The sequence below is a fragment of the Corapipo altera genome, unplaced genomic scaffold (genome assembly GCF_003945725.1).
Source record: "Corapipo altera isolate COAL_440 unplaced genomic scaffold, ASM394572v1 0, whole genome shotgun sequence".
Classification (NCBI taxonomy): Eukaryota; Metazoa; Chordata; class Aves; order Passeriformes; family Pipridae; genus Corapipo; species Corapipo altera.
Genome location: NW_020884872.1, coordinates 80,805,894 through 80,831,213, shown reverse-complemented (window position 1 = coordinate 80,831,213; position 25,320 = coordinate 80,805,894). Strand labels below are relative to the sequence as shown.

Here is a 25,320-nt window from a genome sequence, read left to right as displayed (position 1 = left end):
GCACCTAAAACTGGTGTACAAGACAAAAAACAAAGAAGGATGAAAACAAACAAAAAAACCCCACCAAACCTAAACAACCCTGAAATTAAACCAGTGATAGGGCAAAAGACAACAAAGAGAATACCAACACACATTCTCATCCCCTCAGGATACACGTGTGCCTAAAGGACTCAAATACCTGACCTCTGGCTGTTTGCCCCACTCAATATACAAAGCCTGGTTCCTCTGTTGCCTACAGCAATTATTTTAGGGTTTGTCTTAACAAATAAAAATATCTCTCTCCATCTAAAAAAAAAAAAAAAAAAAAAAGGCAGGGTTTTACATCTATGAATTCATGGCCTGTCACTACTGCTAAGACAATTAGAGCATTTTAAAACCATGTTTCCATAAGGTAGGGAGCAGTTAAGACCTTTATATACTGAAAGAGATGCCCTTCCACATTAGCATGGCCTATTAGCCACAAACAGGATTAAGAGCTCAGCAAATCCTCACAGAGCCTACATCTGTTAACATAACTCTTTCCCATAATGAGCAAAAACAAAGGTAACTTCTCAGTTTTATGGAGCACTTACTCTAAAGCTGTTACTGCTATAATTAAAAAAACAAACAAACAAAACAAACCAACCAAAAACCAAAAAGGCAGACACGTAAAACAACACAGTCATGGAGACCACTCAGGATCTCTCACCCTGTGAAGAATAACCTCACCTGGTTACAGAACTTGTGGTCTTACAGCCCTGCCATTGCTCTGGTGGCCCTGTACAGCAATCAGCCCTGGGGAAATCTCCAGAGAAGACAACAGTCAAGATCTCTTTGTTGGACATTTCTCCAAGCATGACAGGATTTCCATAATCAGTCAAAAACTAGAGAAATCCATACTGGCATGCAACACAAACTGCACATCATGGACAACAATCCACCCATAAGACATCAATCCACCCATATATGTTTCTTTCAATCCATGATGGAGATATTAGTACAGAAATAAAGATCATTTTATTATGGAGCACCTGTACCAAAGCAGCTGAATCAAGAGATGCCAGATCCATTCTTGAAGGGCTCAGATGGCTTTGGGAGTAGCTGGAGCACAGGTGTAGCTGTACAAGCAAAACCCAGCCCAGTTCAGGAGAGAGAATTAGTGGTCAGTTTCCTCAAACCCTGATACTACTGTAAAAGATCAATGTATCTCTCTCTGAGTGCGGTCCCTAAGACAGCAGTGCTGCCTGCTCAATCTGGACTCCTGTGACTCCTCACGGAGAAATTCCTTCATCATCTCTTCACCACTGCTTCTTGGTGGGACCCCCACCACCAGGACAAGCCTTGCTGAGCTTCAAGGTGACAGGCAAAGGAGAAAGACAATGAAGGAGGAAAATTTGTAACAAAACCAAACAAGGAAACTGCATTACATTGCCACGATCAAAGATTTAGTGTATAGTTTAGCTACCATCCAATAAGAACATAGGTCCTATCACCTAATCAGGATGTATATCTTATATATATGCAAAAGCATTACCCTTTTCATTTAATGCATGAAAAAACATTATTTGATTTTTCAAAACATATTGAAGTTATTTTGCTAGCATATGGACATAGCAGCAACCAGTGAGCATATAGTCCTCTCTCACACTATTACCGCACGCACACATCCAAACAAGCAGCGAGGAGCCCGTGATCAGCTAGGGAGCACGATGGAGGGTTGTCACCTCACACAGGCCAACTTCCACCTGTGTCTGATGCTCTGGGGTAGATACAAAGCTCTGATAGTGTTCTACAAACAGGTGTGGACATGCGGCCACTACTAAACATCTTACGTCTCACACAAAGCAGACCCATCAGTCTGAGAACACCAATCACATCGCAAAAGCGTGTTATGTGTGTTAAGGACTCCCTAGGAGAGCTTTCCAATGTCCACTCTGGCAGCACCTGAAAATGCCCAGCTCTGCTAATGGTTTGTCTTTATTTCTGTATGTCTGCCAGTGCTGTCCACGCTGTTCTGAGCCACCATGCCTTTAGAGCCAAGAGCTCCACCAAAAACCCTCTCAAAAAGCAGAACAGAGACCTGTGCAAGTCCACGCTGGAAAAAGCAATAAAGAAACAGGTAGTTCCTACCTCTCCCAAAATATTGGGGGTATTTGACAGCTGTACCCAAAATTCCTGTTGGTAGGTATCCTTTCTATGTTTCCCACCAAGTATGAGGGAAACTAGGGGCTAAAATTGCTGTGACAAGGAGCAGTTCTTTTTTCTGACACCAATCAGTAAAATCAACAACAATTAAAAACAATCTAAAGTCAGTTTTCTTCTTAGCTTCAATTTAGGAGACCTGTATGTTATAAATAGGCCACTAAAAGGCAATTAAGAGAGTGAGGGAGAGCAAAAAGTTATTAAAAATGTACCAATGAGAAACTCATTTCACTTTTTTTTTAACAGGGCATCAGGGAATTCCTATAAGACTTCTAGTTCATTTGAAGGAGGAAATTCTGAACAAACCTAAAAATAATTGACAATCAGATTTTCAAAACTGAGAGAAATACAGATATCCCAAGAGGTCCGGCCCAGGGTGGTACTGCACGGATCGATAAAAATATACAAATTTCAGGCAGGACAGGAACCACAGAATGTAAATCTCTGTGACACGAGAAAATTTAAAGCAGTAGAGAAAATAAAACTATGAACCATTATCTACTTATAAACAGCAGAAAATAAATTTTTTTAAGGTAACCAACAATAAAGAGAACCACAAAACTACGCACCGAACTCACGTCAGCTCATCGCAGGGACAAAACACGCACAAAGAAGATACAAACCCCACGTTTTTACAATCAGAACAGATTGTTTTGATTCTATCCTGGGTCACCTTTTAATGCTTTCCTGAAATTTTTTTTTTTTCCCAACACGCTGCTTAAACACAGGTCTCAGTCGTTTCCCGGCACAACTGTACTCGCGACTGGGAACCGAAATTAGGTATATTAAAAAAAAAAAAAAAAAAGGCAAAACCACACAAATCCCGAAAGTCTTCTATGAGTCATCTGAACAGCTACTTTCCTCGTTAACCTCTCAGCGGTTCTGCTCGGGGGCTCAGCAGCGTGGCCCGGCGGCGGCTCCCGCCCGCCTGCGCCGAGCCAGGCTGGCTCCCGGCTCTTCGCCGCGGCACCCAGCCCGCCCGCCGCCTTCCAAAACTTTCCGGGCTTAACCGCGACGCCCCGGCCGCCGGGACGGAGCGCTCGGAGCCAAAGTCCGCGGGAAGTTGTCCCGCCTTGGAGCAGAGCCCGCTGCCCCGCGGCTCCCCCGGGACACCGCGGGCTCGACCCGCGCCCCGTCACAGCGCTCCCCGCCGCCCCCTTCCCAGCGCCTCCCGCACCCACCGGCCTCTCCCGGGACAGCGGGCGGGAGCGGGGCCGTCGCGCGCCCTTACTTGGAGTTGCGCTCGCCCGAGGGACGGGGAGGGACGGGCAGCGGCGGGAGAGGGGCAGACTCCGCAGCGCCGGCCGCCGGCAACTTCCCCGCTCCGCCGCCACACGTGGGGCTGGAGGCGCGGGCTGGCGCTCCCCGCCCGCCGCTCGGCGCCGAGGACGTGGCAGCTCCAGCCCTCCCTCCGTCCCTCCCCGGCCGCGCCAGAGGCTCCTCCCGGCCCCGCTCTGCGGAACGCGGGGCGCCCTCTGCCGCACGCCGAGGGACCCGCCGGCCCCCAGCCGCGCCCCGGCCCCGCCGCACGCCCGGGTAGCGCGGCGACAGGTTCTCCTGGAGGGAAGCGCTGCTGGCCTGGGAGCTTTGCGAGTCACGCCCGGTCCCCTCAGGTGTCGGGCCGCTGGCCGTGCGGGGCAGGCGCGCAGGAGGGGTTAGAGAGGTTAAAAAGGAGGATGCCAAAATAAGGTGACATCACAGAGGTTGCCTTCTTGCAGTATCAGCAGGAGGGAAGCGCCTGTTGAGTTGATCAGTCTGCGATAATGGGCCTAAAATAAAAATGGAGAGCAGGCCTCCAGGAACAGGGACTTGCTGAGGAGCCCCGTGGAATGCAGCCTGAATTGCTCTTACCTCTGTACCAGCAAGACCTCAAAACACCTGCAGCTGCTTCCCAGTTCAGGCTCACTCCACCAGAGACACTCTGCTTTCTTACTTAGGAGAAAAATCTCACTGTGTTTCTAAAACAGACAGTAGCTGTAACTGGTAGAAAAATAGAAGACCTCAGACATCTATTTGCATTTTCTTCTCGTCAGGATTACACATTTTGAAAATAAAAGACATTACTTGGGCTTCATGGTTGCAGAGTGCCTGACACATAGGTTTTCACTGAAAAGGTCAGTTGATAGGAATCTCACCCTTCTTCCAGGTTAATAATAGCTACAAAACTGTTTCCAAGCCTAGTGGTTTTCATCCTTTAAGTGTTTCCTGCGAGAGTGTTCATGACAGGCACCTTAGTGTAGCCTTAATATACCTTGTAATTGAGTGATATTAGACTGTAGTGTTGTTAACTCCTATTCTCTTCTTTCTGCTGAAAACATCCATTTCTTACAGTGCTGGGCAGATTTTTAATCTTGAGGTGCACTGCCAATCTGAGGTTAGAATCTGACTTTGAAGTCGTAAAGAACTGCTGTTGCTGATGTTCAAATAATGCTGAATCGCTGAGGGCTAAAGCAGAGAAGAAATAAAACCGTGTTTTTCTAAAACATCTCTCGCACTCTGGTTATCTCAAAGGGCTTTATGAAGTAATGTCAAGTAAAGGTGCACCTTTAAGCATACCAGCCATTCCATGCACAAATGTACCTTTGAATGCAGAAAATGTTGGCATTAGAGCTATCTGCTCATTTAGTAGGGCTATTATGTATGTTTAATGATCACTTGCAGCACCATGAGAAATGTCCAGTAATGGTCACCGATTAAAACCATTAAGGAAAGATAAATTCTGTGTATATATTAAATTCCTCCTTGGGCTGACTCTAGGTAAGAAAATGCAGCCAAGTAGATTTAAAATGAATGTGTGAATCTTTGCTACATATTCCGGTAAAGCTGCTAAACTTACAAAGTACGTAATTTGTTGGCTATTAAGTTATGTATGTATGCTAAAATTCTCCAGTAACAAACTATACCTGAATTTAAGTTTGAGCAACAGATCTGTCTAATGCAAGCTGGCACACAGTTGATTACTACTGATCACTCCAGCTTCAGTGACGCTCAGCAACAGGATGTTGCCATTTAGGAAACACAAATTCATTTCTAAGCTTTAAGCAGAAGGCAGTACGTGGGCCATATAGGATTTTCCAATCTGCATCTGTCCAGAATAGATATGATTAAGTGCATTTTTTTTAGCTATTGATTTATTCACCTGGCTTCCTCAAATGTCAGATATATGTATGTTTCTTGTCCAAGAAAAATAGGGCTCTTTGGAGTATTGATTGCAGCAGTGGAGTCTGCAGAACACCTGCAGGTTTGGTGCACATTTAAGACACTGGACTGTTCTTTAATAAACTGTGGTGGGTTGACCTTGGCTGGATGCCAGGTGCCCACCCAGCCACTCTATCACTACCTTTCCCAGCAGGACAGGGGAGAGAGTAAGATGGAAAACAACTTGTGGATTGGGATAAGACAGTTTAGTTGAAGCAAAAGCAAAGCGGAAGCTTGCACACGCGAAAGCAAAGCAAAAGATAACAAGGTTTATTCTCTACTTCCAATCAGCAGCAATGGTCAGCCACTCCCGAGAAGCAGGGCTTCAGTACACATGATGGTTTCTCAGCAGGCAGCCATTGGAGACAGTGAATACCTGCCTTCCTGCTCCTTGCCTTAGCTTTTGTATCTGAGCTGAGGTCATATGGTATGGAATATCCCTTTGGTCAGTTGGGATCAGCTGGCCTGCTTGTGTCCCCTCCCAGGATCTTGCCCTTGATTGAGGAAGGAATGTCACAGTGCTGATGCTGTGCTCAGCAATAGCCAAAACACCAGTGTGTTATCAATACCCTACAAGGGCCCTGTGAGGCCCTTTCCCTTGAGAATTTTTTCCTTCTCTGAGAACTTGGAAGGCAAAACCTTCCGGGTTATATCTTTCCCAATTTGCAAAACATTTCCTGATAATAAAAAACAAATGTTATTTGCCAAGACTCTTTGGATTTGTGATTTTCATAAACTCCAGCAGTTCTGGACTTCTTTTTCTCAAATGTGTGCTGGAGCTACAGCACTCTTACCACAGATACTTTCCACCTCTGTGCAGTTGCACCTCTGAGTTTTGCTAGTGTCTTTGCCTGTTAAGAACTCCTTACCTTTCTTTGATTTCTTTTTGGATCTACGCTTTCTTCATATTTACTCTGGACTCTTGTTCTCATTATTTTCTGTTCATACCATACTTCTGTGGGACGTCTCCTAAATCTCATCATCAGTCTTCTTTTTCTCATGTCAAATAGAGAGACTTAACATGGAAATCTCATATACAGTTACTTCAAACACTCAGACTAGATGATCTGTCAAGTTTTGGGTGGGATGGATATGCCACGAAAGTACCTATTTATCTTTTACTGAAAAAAAAAACAAACATAAAAAGTAGGTCAGATTCAGATATTTAAAGCAGGGTGAGATGAATTCCATCTTACAAGACTTCTCAGTTGCCAACGAAGTCAAAGACAAATTCTGAGTAATTTCAGTACTGAAAGATAAGGCCCGGAAAATTTTATGTCCTGTTAACAATGGTACCTGAGATGATGGACAATGAATGCCTTCTTTTCTAGCTCAGCAACTACTTCAGAAGACAAGTGACAATTAGTTATTACTGTCTGAAAGTAGTTTGGTAGTCTTGGAAAAATGAGAAATCCACTTGGCTCTTAATCTGTGTTCTCAGAGATGGCTTCATGATAGATGTCACTCACTGAATGGTCCCAGAGACTATAATACTCTTTCTCTTCTGGAGAGAATATCTTTGGAGCTTAATCTAACTATGATAGAACAAGTGTATCAAAGAAATGCTTTAAGGAGCTCATCAGCTATGAACTGGAAGTAACTATGTAAGGAACAAGGTCTTAGGAACAGACTGTTTAACTAAAGTTAAAGCTCAACATTTTCACACTAAGAATGAGATTAAAAGCATGCAAGCAAATAAACAAGGAGAGTAATATACATCTGATATGACTTAAAATTTGTCAATACTAATAGTGGCTAAATTGAGACAGGATGTTTTCCTGATTTGAGCCCAAAAATTATGATGATCTCTATATATACAGAAAACAAGAGTAAATGATCACAGCACTTTCTTCTGACTTTACAAACTATGCCATATTGACAAGGTTATAAAGTTGGGTTGTACCGTCACCATCCTGCAGAACTCTTTTTTTTCTGAAATCTTGATAACAGTTTTACAGTCACAACAGTTTGCTCAGTATAGTTTCTCAAATAAGGGTTAGAAGAAGATGTGAGTTTTTATAGAAAACAAAAAACTGGATTCATCTGCTGCTGTTAACTAGGCATTTGAAACTAAGACTAAAATGCACTAAGACACTATCCTTTTTCCCTAGTATTCCAAATTACAGCAGAACTCTTGGACTTCAGAATTCCTTCTTCAGCAGGACATGATGTATAACATTCTGAAAGACACTATAGAAATGCAAACTTTGCCTGATCTTACCTGAAAAAATATAAAAATAATATTCAGAAACTCCTGACAGGTAATTTACATTTTGTATGTTGGATACACTACAGTAACTATTATATTTTGCAGGCTAATTCTGTAGTGCAAGTTTAGTCTTTTTACATTTCATTTGCTGTCACAAGTGGTTAAATGACAGATAAAAAATTTACTTGATAATAATTGAGTGTGTCATCTGCTTTCAAAGGCTCACAGTTCCAAAACTGAGAAAGACTGAAAAAGGAGAAATGTATAGTGTCTCATTATACTTTATCTTTCAGGTAGCTAAATATTGTGACTAAAAGTCAGATTAGACAGCTTCATCTAGTGTCATGTTTTACAGAAGTGGAAAGACAAGTCACAGACGTTGACAAAGCTTTCTTCAGTACAGACTATTGAAAAAAATGCTTTAGTAAATCTGCTTGTAATTTTTCACGCTGTGTCCTGCTTTGGCACTGAACCATATGAAATTTACAAAAGCAACACCTGCAGCTCTCTAAATCACAGCCATTTGGAAAGCTGATGTCTACATATAACATTCTCACATTCAATCAACCTAAATATGTTAACGGTTAGGTGATTTATGGTGAATCCCTGAAGACATACACTAGGGAAAATATTTGCTTTGTCTCAAGATGTCTTTCTCTCTGAAGAACCTGTCATACCAGTCAGACTTTCAAACTATGCACTATAAACACTCTGGTGTAGTGCTGAGCAACTTCCTGGAAGTTACTAAATGCTTTCAACTCTTATTATCTTGTAGGAATTGAAGGAAGGTGACTATTTACAGGAAGAGCCGAGACCTTTCAAGAATAAAGTGCAAATTAATTCTATTAGCTTACATATTTGTAGTTACTTTTAGGTATATTTTGACATTTTCTATTTTTATTTCTTGACATAAAAGTATACTTGACTAGCAAACACTTTGCTATCACTTCCTTTAAGATTCTCACACCAACCATCAACTTCTTCTGTTGCTGTTGATGTTAGAAGACAAAATGTTTTGGAGGAACTTATGTGTAAAAAGCTTTAGTTCTAAAAGTTAACGTGAAGATCCATGTATTTCAGCAGATAATTTGCCTTCCTTATGCATATAAATGTACTAATGCTGTGGGCTCTTTTATATTTTTCCAAAATCATAGCAGCCAGATATCCAAAGGACCGCTTCGGTTGTGGACTTTTCTCTAAACAATCAACCTGTTTCCAGACCAGAGTTGTTGACTCCTCAGTGATCTGTTGAAAGATTCAGTAGCTTTTGGCACATAGATGCTTACAGCATGTCCTTTATTCTTTCTGGCATATAACAGGGTCTTCTGCTTCCTCCTGCCTCCCTGATTATCACCTTACAGTGACTGGGGAAGTAAAATAATATAATTAAAGGGAGTGTGGGTATCTCCAGGTATCATTAGAAAATCACATGGCAGTATATTATTCAGCTTTGTGCTTAGCATGTTTAGCAGAAATATGGGTCCTGTGCTTTTTTGACATAGGTGTCACTATAGTTCTTTGTGATGGGTCTTCACATTTGATGACATTGCAAAAGTGGAGTGGAATAGATTCAACCTTGAAATAAAATGCAATCTGTGAGAATAATTAAACAGTAGAGTGCTTTAACAAGAAAGTGCTAGATCATTCTAACTTAGCTTTTTTCAAAGTAGGGGTTAATATCTTTTTTTACAAAATATGCTTAGATCATCTGGAAGAAACCTACAGCCCCTGTGGCTGAGGTTATCAGCTGGAGACACTGCAGTTGCTTTTGGTCTCAGGAACCATGAATCTGTGAAGTGTTTCTGTTCTTTGTGGATCATGGCATAGTGAGCAAAATTGTGTCCACAGTCCTTGCTTTGCTCATATTACTTGCAGTTCTGTAATAGACCAGTGTCTGTAATTAAATGTCGTATCTCAGTGCTTCAGATGATTTTCTGAAGTGATTAGGAAGTCTTCTCTTCCTTGCCTCTCACTTGCCTGGGCAAAACTGGACAGATGTGCTTTTATATATCTTTTCCTCCACCAAAACCATCAAAAGTGAGATGCTGGATAGCGTGGACTGGTGGCTAGAGGGGGTGAAGATTTTGGACTGGCTGGTGGAATGTCTTATTCACGAGCCAACTTTTGGCCTAGGAAGAGAGATCGGTCAGGCTTGGACCGTAAGGTGGATGTATGTGTTTATGTCAGATGGGAAGGGTTGGAGATTTATGCTTACAACTGGGTGGAGCTGTGGAGTAGATTCTGGCTGTGGATCAGCTGGTTCCAGAAATATCATTAATGATGGCACTATAAAACATTTCCATACATAATATGATAAAAATATAATGTTTTGTTCCTGTTTACCTGTCACTGAAAAGAAGTTTGTAACTTGACTGTAAAGACCTTCCCAGCTACTACATTTCTTGAAAGCTTAAGCAGTGTGAGGGTTAAGAGTGTGAGGGTTATATTGCCATGCAAAATGAACCTTGCAGTAAAGACCTGTCCCTTATAAAACTGTAAATTTAATTCCACCTCCAAACCTTTTTATTTATTAATATCAGACTTGGAGATTTTAGGAGAAGCACAAGGAACAGCCTTGTATAAGCAGTTCTTTCTGGGCTCAATTCCAAAGTCTTTCTCCACATTCTATCTGTGGATATAGTATCTAACATTGTATCTGTGGCCATTCTTAATAATTCAGTCCTGTGGATCCCAGAGGCCATGTTCATAACTTTTATTTCTTTCCCTCAAAGTGCTATACTTAATGCAGAGATACATATTACACTTCTTTTATTTCAGTGTTGTGAGAAGTGAAACGAGGAGATACTCTTACTCCCTTCTCCTTCAGTCTAATAACTTCCAAGAGCAGGTGCTACTCAGCATGAGGGACAACAGGAGCAATCTCACCAAGCTGAGGTGGGCTTGAAATTCTCTTTTGAGACTGGACCCACATGGAAGCCCACACTCAGAGGTGGGGGTATTTGAAATAGTACATTCCTAATGGCTTGAGATTTGGAATTCTAGCTTTGGATCTTTTCCCAGTGGAGATAAACATGATTATGCACCCTAGCAGTTCAAATAATCTCTAGTTACATATGGATTCACTACTATATATGTTTCATACTTCCTCTCATATAAAATAATAGGGATTAGTTCTCTTCACCTCCATCTATGTAGCTGGCTTTTTTTTCCTATAAAATTCAATAAGAAGAAAAAATCCAATGCATTTATACTCACAGAAAACCAGTCATGCAAAGCATTCATTTATGAAAGAGAGATGGTTACACTGAGTCAATACTAGTACAATTACCTACTTGAACATGCTCAGCTACACAATGCATTACCTAATTCTACCTTTTGAGATTCTTGCTGTGTTTTTTTTCTTTTCCTGTAAGGTTCTCTTTCTGTATTATCTTATTCTTGTGTTTTCAAGACCCACCAGTAGCTGGAAATGTAGAAGTACACACTGTTGTCATGGAAAACCTGACTTACCTAGACAGATACCTTACCATCACTGTAAACAAAAAAACAGATGCAAGATTTGCAAGCTGTATTTATAGCTCTGAGACACAGTAGTCTATTTGGTAGAGCTGGCTGGAAAATATTTTTTTCAGTCTGTGAAAATCCTGAAATAACCTTTTCTTATTCCAAATGGGACAGAAGTTTTCCTTATTCCAAGTGGGACAAAAGTTTCTTCTTTTTCTGATGGGCAGGGAGATGAATGGGATGAGAATTGTCTCTGTTAAATTTTTAAATTAAAAAAAATCATTCTAAATGACTTCCCATGTTTTACCTTACTGTATTCCAAATATTTTGTTTCAATTTAATTTTTTATATGAGCTTCATCACTAAATGGCATACAGTATTGAAGTCAAACATTTCTAATTTGGAGAATACCGAAAGAGGAAGGTTTTCACTATTTCCTCATAGAAATTGTTTTGAAATTGATAATTTCACATGAAGTCCCCACCTCTGTAGAAATGGTGCTTTCAAAACAAAATTTGGAAATTGTTTATATTAAAAAGTGTGACTAGTCTAGTTTGTCAGTGATTCTTTAAGGTGAAGACTTTTGGTTTGAAGTCATTTCTGTGACCCTCTGAAATTAATGAGAATATTCTTCTAATGTCCACTGATTGTATTAATCATTTTTTCATAAATGTTATGTGTCAAGATCATTAAAAAAATACCCTAACAACTGGAAATAGGCTTCACTTCATCTTAGAGACGTACTGAAGCCTGCCATATCTTCACATTGTTCCCCAGCAGTGAGACAGGAGCTGATTTAAATGACTGCACAACCCTCTCTGCATCCAAGGAGTGTGGAGTTGCCTGGTTCCTCCCCTTTAGTTGTAGTTAGAGGAAAATGCTCCACTGTGCTACACCTATATGGTTGCACTTGATCCTCCAAAAATTTGCATTACCCCATAGTATTGCACTGATCACAGTTTGAAGTCACTTCAGAAGGCACCAGAATCCAATGGTGATCCACATCAGAGAAATGAGTGGTAAAGATGCTCCTTTACCACAGCAATTCACCTTTGAGTACTGTTATGAACAAATTTAAGACTGTGTCGTACATTGCCTGCCTAGCATTCATCTTAAACTTTCAATAACATACTTACTAAATTAGAGCTCATATACTCCCTGGAGAACAGATGAGAAACCCCATCCTGTCTCTAGTGCTCACCTTAATCACTAAGTTACAAGCCATACTCTCTTAGGTCCCTGTTAATATCAATTATTCTACATATAATGGAATAGTTTCAGCAAAGGTGGAGACATTCAGAGGGCTCTCTAACTTTGACATTATGGCACTTCCAAGGGAAAACAAGCTCAAACCTCTAAGGCAAAAGAAGCAACTGGGGCACTTCTGTCCTGGGCTGGATTCAAACTTGAATCCTTATCAGTGAGCTGTTAGGTAAAACACTTATCAGGAGCATCCAGCAGGCACAGCAGAGCTTAGCCTTGAACATAATCTAAAGCAGTTTGTAGCAGTACAGTCATCACAAGATCATGGCTCATATTAGTATGCCTTCCTCTGGTGTTAATCGTTATTTAGAAATAATCACTGCAGTGGTTTGTGTTTTATTCATGCAGAAGGAATAAGGGTAGATCAGCCCTAACACTCTCTGTGTTGTAAGGGCAATGTGAAGCAGTAGCTCTTTAGGAAAGCATACTGCCGGAATTCTGCATCGGCTCAATCACTCTGCAGTTCACCACGGTGAAATGGCTGGTTTTGTCAAGCTTGTCAGCAATGTGCATCATTCAGTTGACAACACAGAAAGCTGGGGTTGGCTCATACACAGCAATTTCCAGATGATGAGTGGGATCAATTGATACATCCACTTTAGGAGATATAGTAGGAATATTCTCAGTTTGAGCAAGGCTACACTGCATGAGTATCTCCCTCACTGAAAACAGAGATGATGCCTGCATACAAGACAGGGCATGATTAGCAGGAGGGAAAAGAAAAAGAAGTAATATGTCTTTTGGAGAGAATTGTTTCATTTATTTTTTCTTGATCTTTTTGAAGGAGATTTTTTTTCTTTTATTGTCATGTATCCCATTTGAAGCCAATGGGAGTCTATGCTTCCACCCTTTCCCTTTTTTCCACATAAACTGCATAGACTGCACAGCTATGGGTGTAACTCAACAGTTGTGCACAGACTGTGTTTCTCCTCTAAAGAAGAGGTCCCATTACTTTGCAAATATAGAATTAAAGACTTAGGAATTAATGACTCTTTTTGAGTGTAAAAGAAGTGCAGCTGGACATAGGAGGGGATCAATCCCTATAAGGTTATAGGATACCAAGAGCAAAATAACAGGAATGATGGATCAGATGCCTAGCAGTAAGCTTCACTCTGTGCTTAGATTCTGAGCCTTCTGGAGCACAGCAGGTTGTTTAGGGTTTTTGTGATGTTGCATGATATAGTATAAATAAGAGCAATTCATGGTTCAGTACTGCTCTTCTCGATAGTACCTAATCTTTTTTGGTGCAGGGAAACAATGAGCTCTTGGCGCTTTTTTTAATTATTTTTTTTATGTGATATGCATACAAGGAATTCTTCATGTTTTATATATTCAGTTGCTGCTAGTTTTTTTCTGCCACTGGCATTCAGTCTTCTTTGTTGTTGCTACATTTGCCACAGGTCTAAATGCATCATAGCAATGCAATACATATTAGCAAAAATATAGTGGCCTGTCGCTATATAACTTGCTGCTATAGCTGCTGCAAGAACAGTTTTCTCTTCCTGTTTCTGCTCTGGGAAGAAACCGCTCACCAGGCTCAAGGGATTGTCCCACATGTTGTAGCTGATGTCATCTTCCAGTTGGTACAGCTCTTCCACTCTCGTATCTTCCCATTGGGACAAGTCTTTGACTCTCACATCTTCTACTTTGTACAGAGTTATGTGCCACTGGTAGCCTTGCAATCGTGCAGTATTAATCAAACCATCCAAACAAAGGGCTTATTTTGTTTCTAGTACAGATACAGATCCTTAATTACTCCAGTATTGTTTTAACTACCTCAGCAAATTCTTAGCTGTTTTGTTGCACTTCATTGCATATTACATATTTCCAGTTGGAGACTTGACAGGAGGCAGAAGCAATCACACCATATTGTCTTGCATAACAGTAGGGAAACTGCCGTGTCTCTCATGAAAAAGATTAATCATACACTGTGTGCTGTCTTTGTAAAACAAAAACATGTCTTGCTTAAACAGCTTAAAAGTTATGTCCTGTGTGATGCTGTCAGTGTAGGGACCGAAAGTCAGAGATCTAAAGGAGTCTAATCTTTGAAGGAGCAGCTTTTTATTTTCCTTGTAAATCATACCGTAACTTCCTGCAGTTGATCTCAGAGCACGATGTTTACATGAGACTTGCTGCAGATAAGAAGGGAAGGGACAAACTGTTGCTGGGCAGATTAGTGGGGAAAGCCACAAGTACCACAGGTGGAGAAGGAATAGCCTGCTATTGCCAGGCGAGGGAGCTGTTTAGGTGCAAGCTTGAATTTTAGATCCAAACATTATCTCTGGAATATAAGGAGCCAGACTGCATTACTGCTGCCCTAAAATACCTGTGAGGACCAGGCACTTAATTACTATGTCTGACAACAGCTTGGAAAAACCTACATGGGTGCTATCTCCCTCTTCACTGTGTTTAATCTGAGGTAGGGATATGTCCAGAATTATTAACTGGAAAAAACAGGAGGAGTAGCGAGACTTTAAGAACAGGCAACAAAAGTTTGTTTGGGAGTCCTATTCACAGATCCGCTAAGAAATACTTTGGAAATACATAAAGTCATTCTAGGGACTGATTTTCAATCCACGAGTATAACTACTCCATATTGCATTTACTGTGATCCATCTTGTCATAAAGATCTGAATTGAAGGTAATGCAGCACAGAAGCACTGGATTTTATAAATCTCACCAAAGCACAGGGAAATGGCTAAACATAAAAAAAATATTGCAGGTGATGGGGAGAAGGCAAATAGAAAGTCCCTGGTGCAGGGATTTATCCTACACTTGCAGGGAATGTATGAACTTCATTAAAAAATTCAAAGCCTGCTTGGCGTGGATCCTAGCTGTGTAGTGGTTTGTTTAGTGATGATGGAAAGCCCACTCTACAATAATTCGTAATGGTTTATTGCAAAATGTTCTGTAATGATGACGTGCTTGAGCTGTTAATTGATTATGAAATGCCTTGAGAGCTTTATGAAAAGCATAAGATAGAATTATTGTTGGATTATGCTGCTCATTAACTTTAAAGAAAATAAATGTGCTGTAATTCCAACTGGCCTGTAAATCTGTTTTGTTTGTCTTCTTTCTTTTTCCTGGTAATATCAATGTTTATTGCTTGTTTGAATGGAAGTACATGCAGGGAGAATAAGGGGCCTGAACCAATCTGACTGAAGTCAACCTGAATTGTTCCCATTGACTACAGAAGGAGCTGGAGGAGTCCTTGTTTGGTCTGTCCAAGTCCAAAATGAAAGTCTATGGAAGAGCAGCCATGAGACTCTCTGAAGAGAGGGGACATGAAGATTCTTGTTTCTCAACTGGGAGATTTACTTCATCCTACAGCTGTTTCAAGCGCCTAGACATCTTTTGTTGTCAAAATAAATTCTGCATAAATGGGAGGTATAGGAGATTGGGACCATGTTTGCAGTGATAAAGCTGTGCCCATTCATTTGGAGACTACTGCAGTACTTCTACAAACCACTGTCTTACAGCACTTTACATTTTGTTTTGTAAGGAATTGGGAAGGTAAATCCTGTGAGTAAGCTTAACTTGGCAGCAAGCATTTTCCTCTGTTTCTGGTCCGTGCTTTTGAAAGCTGCAAGGTCAACTAAGAGAGTGCAATTCTGAAGGATTCCAAAGGCTATTCCATTGGTTAAGCATGGGCCTGATCCTGCCATATCCCTGATTGACTTGCCAATTTATATTATGACAAGTGTCTTTTAGAAAGCAAGCTTAAGAGGAGGCTGAGTGCTTTAGGTGTGGGTGAATGTAACCCCAGGGAAGGTTATTCATGCTGTGGATCTGGTCATACACTGACACTGAAAAAGAACAGTCTCTCACCCTGTGTTTCTGTGACCAGTGTGGGGAAGAAGGCAGAGAATGGATAGAAAGTGGGATGGGAACATATCCCTCCTAATCCTCGTAAGATTACAAATCCAAGTGTAAATCATAGATTTCCCCCAGAAAGACTATATCTCGTTATCTGTATCTCTGCTTTTAGCATCTAACCCTCATTGTGTTTTACTAGTGCAATAATTAAAAAATAAAAGGGGATATGCCTTACCCTAAATAAGCAAACATCTGCCAATGAAATAGAATTCATTTCCATGGTTATTTGATAATACATTCTGTGAAACAGAAAATTCATACATTTCTAATGTATTGTACAGGAAGGATGTTATTACTGTTTAAAAAGGAAAAGTTTTCCCTAGAAAATCTGTTAAAACTTACCAGCATCATGCTTTCAAGTGCTGCCATGGGAGACAGATAAAAATCACCCTGATGATAAACTGTACCACGAAAAAGGCATCTCTGAGGCATCTCCATACCTTTTTAAATGTTGCCTTTGATTTTTGAGATTAGTAGAGTTTTCTTAACCTCTGAGTCTTTGTAAATTTTTGGAAATGGACTACAGCCTCTAGAGTTCAGCTAAAATCTGAATGGATTTAATTTTCTGCCTCAGAGTTGGTCTTGCAAAGACTTTTACATAATTGATATTCTTATACTCTTACATTTGGAAGGAGTTCCATGTGAAAAAAAAACAGTTTGGAAGAAATAAATGTTTTATTTGATATTTAGATGTTCAGATTTTAAATATTTAATTATTTTAAATTTTCAGAAGATTATCAAACCCCATTGGAATATTAGTTTTAATTTCAGCAGACCAAATTCTATAAGAATTTGCATTTGTGTACTGTCAGTGATATCACTGAACTGGATCATGAAATTTAGCCTCCATGTTGGTTTCTGACCAAGAAAGCTTTTCAGAAAGTTTTTCAGTCTGCAGATCTGATATTATTTCATCTGGAATACTCAAAATTTAGTTACTGTTATCTTTTGACTTGATATCAAGGGGAATTTGAATTCTTAGGGTACCACTCAGACATGATAAGAGGACACTGGCCAGTGCATAAGGGCGAATCCGAGCAAGGAGATTAATGAGTGGGACTTTAACATTGTTCTGAGTGGAGCTTATGCATGAAGCTTGGTAGTGATCCTCTGTGTAAGGCTGAATTTCAAATTCAGTTCCCAGATTTTCAGCAAATCTATTATAAATGGGAGCTAACAATTTTTATAATGGATATATTAGAATTAACTAGGAGACATGAAAGTTGTATCTGTAAGTGTCTTCAAGTTATACTGCTTCAGAATTAACGCTGTTGCCACCACTTACTTGGGAGTGAACACATGTGTTGCAAAAATATTTTCTATTTTATCAGAAATAGTGTAGACCCCTAAATTCTGCAGAGCATTCTGTCTAGAGAAGTCAGCAGACTCCCATGTTACTCCAGACCTCAAATGCTGACAGGTACCACTAGATCTGGAATAACTGTAAGTTGAAAGTGAATTCTTGGTATGCATACTGATGCCTAAAAGACCGAGGGAAAAAAAACTCCAGGCCCAATTAGGTAGGAAATAAGATAAGAAAGCAGAAAGCTTTAATGAGCCTCCATGCTCTGGGAATACAAACCGTCGCACGTGCACTTCAACTCAGGTGTTACAATTTTTATAATGATGTCCATCCAATCCCCGCTTGTCCATCCCTCGGTTCTGCCCTGTTCCACCCCTTGGCACACCCCTTCGGGAATTGAGTCTGGGGGAGTTTGGGACCCCTCCTTCATCACCTTCCTCTTCATCAAAGCACGTGCAGGCCTCGTTGTCCATGTTTACATTCCTGGGGCAGGTGTTAGGGTGCTTTCTGCAAATCTATGTTGAAAGAAGACTAAACAACTAACGGACTTAACAGAATTGATATGGGAAGGGGGTTTGATATGTACAACCGTTAGGCTACTGCCGTTACCTCTAGTGGAAATACTGATAGAAGATATAACATCATGAGAAACACACTACAGCTGCATTTAAAATCTACATTCACTACATAACTACTTCTAAAGTTAATAGAAATTTAAAAAATCAAAAAACTCCAAGGCAACAATATGTAAATCAAAGTAACTGATATCCCATTGTTCTTTTGCTTTCAATTAAAAAAAAAAAAGAAAAAGAGGAGAGAAAGAAAAACTAAGAACGCTCCCCAAATATAATTAAGTATTTCCATATAAAAGACTTTTAACTTACCTTCTTTGCTCATTGGCAGCCTTTCGAAGCCCATTATTGTTTTCTGCTGTTAAATTTACCAGAAAAAACCACACTTTTGGACAAGTAGGCGTTAATAAAAAAAATGTATTGTTGTTAATTTATTTCCATAGGATACAGACCTTTCTAGACACAACAATTATTTCTAGACACAAGTAGGAGAAAAATGTAAGATCCTGTGGTGGTGTGAGGGTTTTTTAAACATCCTAGATAAAGGTTTATAGATGCTGTGTCAGAAATTCTTATTATAATAGCAAAGGAAACATAGGTATCTTCAGTTTCTCATCCTGAGTGTGCAGCTTTGTGACTAGATAACTGTGAGCAAATGACTTATTCTTTTGAGGGCTTAGTTAGTCTTATTTCTACCAGTGTAATTCTGGAAAAACTCCACAGAAGTCAATGGAGTTACAATACTAATCCAGTGTTGCTTCCTCATCTGTAAAAGAGGTTAATGACATTATCCTCTCTTGGGGAATATGTCAAGGATATTTAGTTAATGTTGACTCTGTAAAATGCTAATTAATTTTTACTGCAAAATTTGTACTGTACAGGTGAAAGAAACAGCGCACAAGGTACTCATGCTTAACCCACTCTGCTAAAGACACATCATGATATATTGGCTTTCATTATAACATCTCAAACAACTTTCCCATTATCATTTTCATTAGTGAGGGAAGACTGCTCTATTCTATTAGGAAAGCAACCAGATGCATGTAAATAAATTAACACCAAAAGGTTACCAACCGTAGCATGTGCATATGTCCTACACTGTGCAGCTTTGCTTATGTACAGGTCAAAAGAGAGCATTATAAGTTTAAAATAAGCAGTTTTGATTCTGCTAAGTAATTTGTTGTTACATATAGACTGAGAGAGAATAAAATATACTAAGACAAAACAATGGACAGATAAATAATTATTGCCTGAAGTGATCTGCAGCTTTCAGGCAATTCTTTTAACATGTTTCTATCTCATTATTTATGTATATAAATGAGAAATGTCTTTGTAAGAAGTAGCAAGGATACCAGGCATGAAAGCTTTGGTATGTGTCTATCCAATGCCAGCAGGAACATAACTATAATTCTTAGTAAATCAGAATTAGTAATTTATGAATTGATCATGGGACACTGTCACAAAGCAAGTAGAAGCATGTAAAACTACTATAACAATAATTTCCACTCCTGTTCTGAAGTTCATGCTGGTAATTCTTGATACATTTTTCAAAAATGGGTGCATTATTCCCATTTTGCAGATGTGGAAAGTGATCACACTAGGACAGGTGCCATGCCTAAACAAAACAGCTGGTGAACGAGGTGTGAGGAAGCCATGCAGCTGAGTGCAGAGAAGAAAAGGGCAGCAGTGGGGGGTCCCATTTCCAGCAGCAGCCATCCCATGGATCTGCTCCCAATACTGCTCTCACATTTGGAAAGAGAAACTTGGCCTACCAGCTCCCATCATCTATCCACTGACATTAGATTAACGGTAGAAGATAGAAAGATACCACATAAAATAGTATCAGCTTGTTAGAGAACTCTTCCTTGTGAATGACTGTCTCAAGTGTTTGGATCTCCTGTTTTGTTCCAGATGCCACTCTTCTCAACAGTGTGTTAACACTGACTTTTTGCATTCCACCTTCAACTAGCAACTTACCAGCCTGCTTTGTTATCCCCTCTACTAGCACTGCAATGATGAAGAGGTTAATTGAAGTCCTTTCGTGTTCTAATCTTCCAGGGGCTCAGCTGTGGTCTGTTGAATTACAGTACACAGCTTTCCACTGTGAACCAGCTCAGGTTTCTGTTCAGCTTGCAAGGACTGGTGAAATCAGACAGTAATGGTTATAGCTTCCTTCTGTCCTAGCCAGCGTGACTGTGTCCAGTGAGATAATTTTTCAAGATAAAAACATTGCTAAACCAGTTCCATATAAACCAAGAATGTTTTTACATTGAACTCTTGAGCTGGCAGTGTAGCTACAGTAGCTTGGGCACCAGCTGTCAAGTATTTACACAGGATTTCAAGCTGGCTTGTTCAATTCATGCTATGATAGCTATGTTGCTACTGGTTCCTCAGTCATCATGCTACATAGCTTTGTTTTAACAACACAACATGAGAATACGCTAGACTTACCTTTCTTGCCAAAACATTTGCAAGAAAAAAACAAAGACATTACCACATTGGAAATCATACACTGAGAAAACATTTTATTTCCAAAATTAGGCTTCTGTATATTCACATGCTAAAAGGAAGAGACAGTATTTCCTATAAGATTTTAATTTAAGAAAAAAAATAATCAAGTAACTTTTTCCATAGCCTCTATAAATTAGCAATAGCATTGGTTTGGCCAACTTGTCCTGAAAACGAGTTCATTAAATCTAATTGCACATACTGTATAGCAAGGAATCATATGAAAAAGGAACCTATGAGTTTTATGTCCAATTAGGAAAATACTCTGTGGTGTTCAGCACTGATTCCAGTGGTGGATGACTGCCAAAATACATTTAAATAAAATTGATACATTTTAAGATAGAATCAGCCCTGACAACAGGGAAATCATCTATTAGAGGCAATAACTCAAAGATCACAGCAAAATTGCTTGTTAATAGAAATCACAAACTTTGGGAAAATATCAATGTTTATTAAAATTTATTATGTCTGATGGCTCAGTGGAAGAGATTAGGATATTCTTAAGATCTTGTAAATTGACTGTAGTGAATCAAAATGAATGAACATATGCCTTGCAAGTAGAAAATAGGGCTCGTACCCTTCCCTACAGTAAAAAGCCAAGGGAAAATGCACATTTAAATGATGTGAGGATGAGATCCAGTGCCTATTTATGCATCACAAAGTCTGGGCTCAGCAGAGTGACTCAAGGAACTGAAATTATGCATGTAAGGTCCATATTCTCAAAGAAAATAATTAGACACTTTCCAGAGTAGCCCAGAATGCCACACAATGAGCTTAGTGGCTGGCTGGTATGAGATACTGAGGATAACATGTGTCTGAGCAGTTCTCTTTCCCTGGAGCTTGGAGCTTCTTCCTGCTCAGAATACTCAGTACCGAGCCTTCCCCCACTGCAGTGGCCTAACTGTGCAGGCTCATTCTTTCTAGGTGAATGTAATGGCTGAAGGACAAACTTAACCTGGAGTCCCTACTCATTTATTAACTTTAAATGTTCATCTCATGATTGCCTAATGTAAAATGCAATGATAGATCAGAGCACAGCAGAGAATTCAGTCTTTGCCTGACTTCCAGATCCCCTCATCTTTCTTTCTGGGACCGCCCTCTCTGCTTTCTTTTCAGTCTCATCCGAGATTCACAGCAGCCCAGTTGGCACAGGGTGTGACCCTAAGAGACCTTCCTAGCCTGAGACAGGGCATTTGCAAGCTAAGGGTCACCCCAAATCTCCACTGCCCTGGGCAACTGCTTTGACCGCTAAGCAACAGCACTGAAGAAGCAATAGAGGCATCACTTTCAAATGGGGCAATTGGCTGTCATGTGTTACACTGAAAAAAAACCACAGTCCTTGTGTGATATATATTTAAGTTTATAGTTCACCTAGTCATTTCTGTTTGCATCATGGTGGACTTCTGTTTTCACAGAGTAGGCACCTACTTTCACAGAGAAGAGCAATAAACAGAAGTCTCATTTGAAGCATCGAGAGAGCTTCCAAGTCAAGTAGGGGCATGCCATTTCCAAGAGTAGCTTTTCTGAGGGATACAGGATTTTGAAGATTAATTTCTTATGTTCTTCCCAACTTCTTGTCTCTAGGCACTGAAGGGATGTCCCTAGAATTCCTCTGAACTGCAAGGTATGAGATGTCCTAACAGTCCAGGATTTGTTTTGCACAGACACTCAGAGTGTTGGATAGAAGGAAATGGCTACTTGAGGTCTTGGCACAGGGTAATGCACGGTGAAGTAGATCTCTCAAATGGGATATTCCGTCATTGTCAAGACGACAACATGAGATGCCATTGCAAGGAGTCTTTACAAGAGCTTTGTGACTGGATCATGCAATCCAGCTTATTAAACCACTGTTTTGTTCAGTTCTCAGATGATCTGACTGTCCTGTGATGATATGTGACTACTCCAGCATGTATATGATCCATTTCTACACGTTATGTTAAACTCCATACAACTGTCATAAGTATCTACAGAGCTCCTATGTGACTGTTTTTATATCTGTAGGTAGAGTTTTGACTGTCAATTTACAAATGTCTGGGTAAAGGTTGGTCAGTTCTGCAGCAAGAACCATGTAAGGGTGTCTCTTGACCAGATTCTCCACTCAGAATGTTAACAAACACACGCATATAAATTGATACAGGGGCAGCAGGAGCTGTCTGGGAAAATCTCTAGAACTGTCCAAAATTCCTACCTGGAGAGCTGCTGTGAAAGTCAAAATTTTAACTGTGAAAGTGGCTGAAAGTTCAGTCAATTAATTACCTTGTCTTAAGTTGGACCATTGTTTCAAATTAATCTAAATGCTTGATGCAGGTGACTACCTGGGGAGCTCCTAGACCACCCAAGGAACTCAAGACTTAAGGGTTCTGGATGTGCATAAAGGTATGACACCCAGATATAGCGCAGTTGCAGCTAAAGGATAAACTTGAGTTTCATACTACAACTGCAGCTCCATAACTCTTGTTATATTTCATTAGCTCAGTGCCCAGTCTGTATGGTCAGACATGGACAGTATTCTTCAATATACTTCCCAAATGCCTTCTTTGCTGGATCAGGATTTCTCAAAACAAAACCTCATATTAAATCCATAGTGAGGGAACCGAGTATTTTAGAATAGAGATTAAAAGACTATATCCAGTATAGAAGCTAGCAAACAAGCAGGAAACTTAACTTTTCAGTAAATCTAGATATCTGTGCATCTCCCATCACTAGAGTACCTGAAGAATTCATTGCCTTTATATATTATTAGTATTAACCTCTTGTTATACTTAGGTAACAGAGACTCAGATTTTTTTGGGTCTCAGTCCAGTATCTTCCAGTAGCTCAGGCATTTTGGTTTTACTTGATTATTGTTTTTTCTACTAGTGTTGCTTTTACGGATAAGAAAATCAAGAACATAAAAATTGTCTGATTCTATCTCCTTCATTCTTAAACCAGTGTTCATTTACATGGAATAAAATTTAACTTTCAGCAGAGGGCTGAGTAGTATACCTACAAACACTGACAAGCACTGATTGGCCTTGTGTGCATAGAATTCAACCTTGGTCAATCTTTTCCATCCAAAGAATATCACTGTCTGGCACTGATTTGTGCCTAGCTGTTCTTTGCCATCTGCAATGGAATAAGATGCCTGACCAGCCAATCCACCCTGTTTGAGAGAAAGTTAACAGATAATCTGCAATAGAGCTTTATTGTTTCCCCAGTATGTGTTTACTCTGCATCACAGAGAATTCATTTGCCAAATATTAATTGAATTCTCCAACATTTGGCATATTTGCATAACTATTATGAAACGGAGTATTATCTCCCCTGGTATTATACCCATTTCCCTTAGATGGTGACTCTTTGATCCATTAATCATGTTTCCTGTATCCTCCCACAGAAACTTAATTGCTCACATCCTGCAGAACCCACTCACAAAGAAAGAAATTAGCTCTATGTAAATCTAAGGTTATTACCTTGCCTCTATAAATATAAAACAATTAAATTATCCTCTAAAAAGGACAGTGATAAAATTCCAGATGAGCATTGATCACCCAAGGAAGCAGATTGAGGCAATTTTATTGCACCAGTGGGAAAAAAGTGTTTTTGCTCTACCAAGGACATTACTGGGGCAAATGATACTGCTGTCTATGTCTTCCTCCACTACTGCTGCTGTCCTCTTTACTGACTTCAGTCTTACCTTAATATCTGAAACAAAGGGTTAGATTCAAGAGATATCTCCAATTTTAAGGCTGACATAGGCTTATACTAATAGGTACATAACTTAGGCTTTACTGGAACCTCAAGGTATGATCTGAAGATGTGAGCACACCAAAAGGGAATCACGTAAAGTCAAAGTTGCAGCTACCTAGCACTAGCTTATAGGAAATACTGAGAAAAGAAATATATTTTAAATTCCACCTCTCAGATCTGGAGGGATATGATTTTCAGAAAATATTTCTTTAGCCTCAAATCTCTACTAAATATAGCAACCCACGCTAAAAAGGCTGCGTGAAAAACTGGAGACTTGATCTCCAACTGCCTCTTCTCTCCAACCACAGAAGAAAACAGTAACATGTTTTATACAGAACTCTGTGCAGTTGCTGTGTTGCATGTACTTTGAGTACGCTAAATGTTGACATGTATTAAAAAAAAAGTAATTCCTGAATCTTGTTCAGGTTTAGATTCTGAACCATTTCAGTCCCGTCAACATTAGAACAGTTTGAGCATGTAAAGATCAGCAAATATAAAAGCTTAGGGATCTTTGGGATTAAAAAATTTTAACAACTTCTAGACTTCAGTAGCTTAATGAGGCTGTTCAGGATCAGGATTCTGTGACTAAGCTCAATTTATCAGATCAATCCCAAAGAGACTAAGCCAATATCAAAGGGACTAAAATCTATGATCTTTTAGAAAACCAAAGGCAAGACTCCAGTTTACCAAGCTAGCATCTAAGTCATCAATGTCTTCCCTTCCACATTTGTTTTGCTCAGACTTGACTCTAAGTTTACCTCTTTGCAATCACTAAAGACCCTTTGTTCTTTCATTCCTCCTTGGTTTCTATAATAGTTAGCAAAATCATGACAGAAAATGCCTCCATGTCTTTAGAGAGATTGGTTTCTGTTAAAAGGATAAAATGGGAGCAATAAGAACCAGTATATCACTGCTCCATGCTCACTGATTTCTTCTAAACTCATTTATTCACTCAAAAGCTTTTCTGAGTTTCTCCTCTTGATGCAAATTCATTCTCACTCCTTGTAAATCTTTCT

The 25,320-nt window shown here is 39.8% G+C and overlaps 1 protein-coding gene across 4 annotated transcripts in view; it reads right to left on the bottom strand.

Annotated features, from left to right (window-relative positions):
- Positions 1-3,552, bottom strand: part of SMCO4 (single-pass membrane protein with coiled-coil domains 4) — a 28,125-nt gene extending 24,573 nt beyond the window's left edge. The window contains exon 1 of one of the 4 annotated variants that reach the window (XM_027646212.1): positions 3,413-3,552. The gene's annotated coding sequence lies outside the window, so the exon portion shown is untranslated. Of the gene's footprint in view, positions 1-2,750; positions 2,874-3,362 lie in introns of those variants that run through there. The other 3 variants (XM_027645899.1, XM_027646138.1, XM_027645815.1) reach the window with 3 other exon arrangements.
- Positions 3,553-25,320: the final 21,768 nt, after the last annotated feature.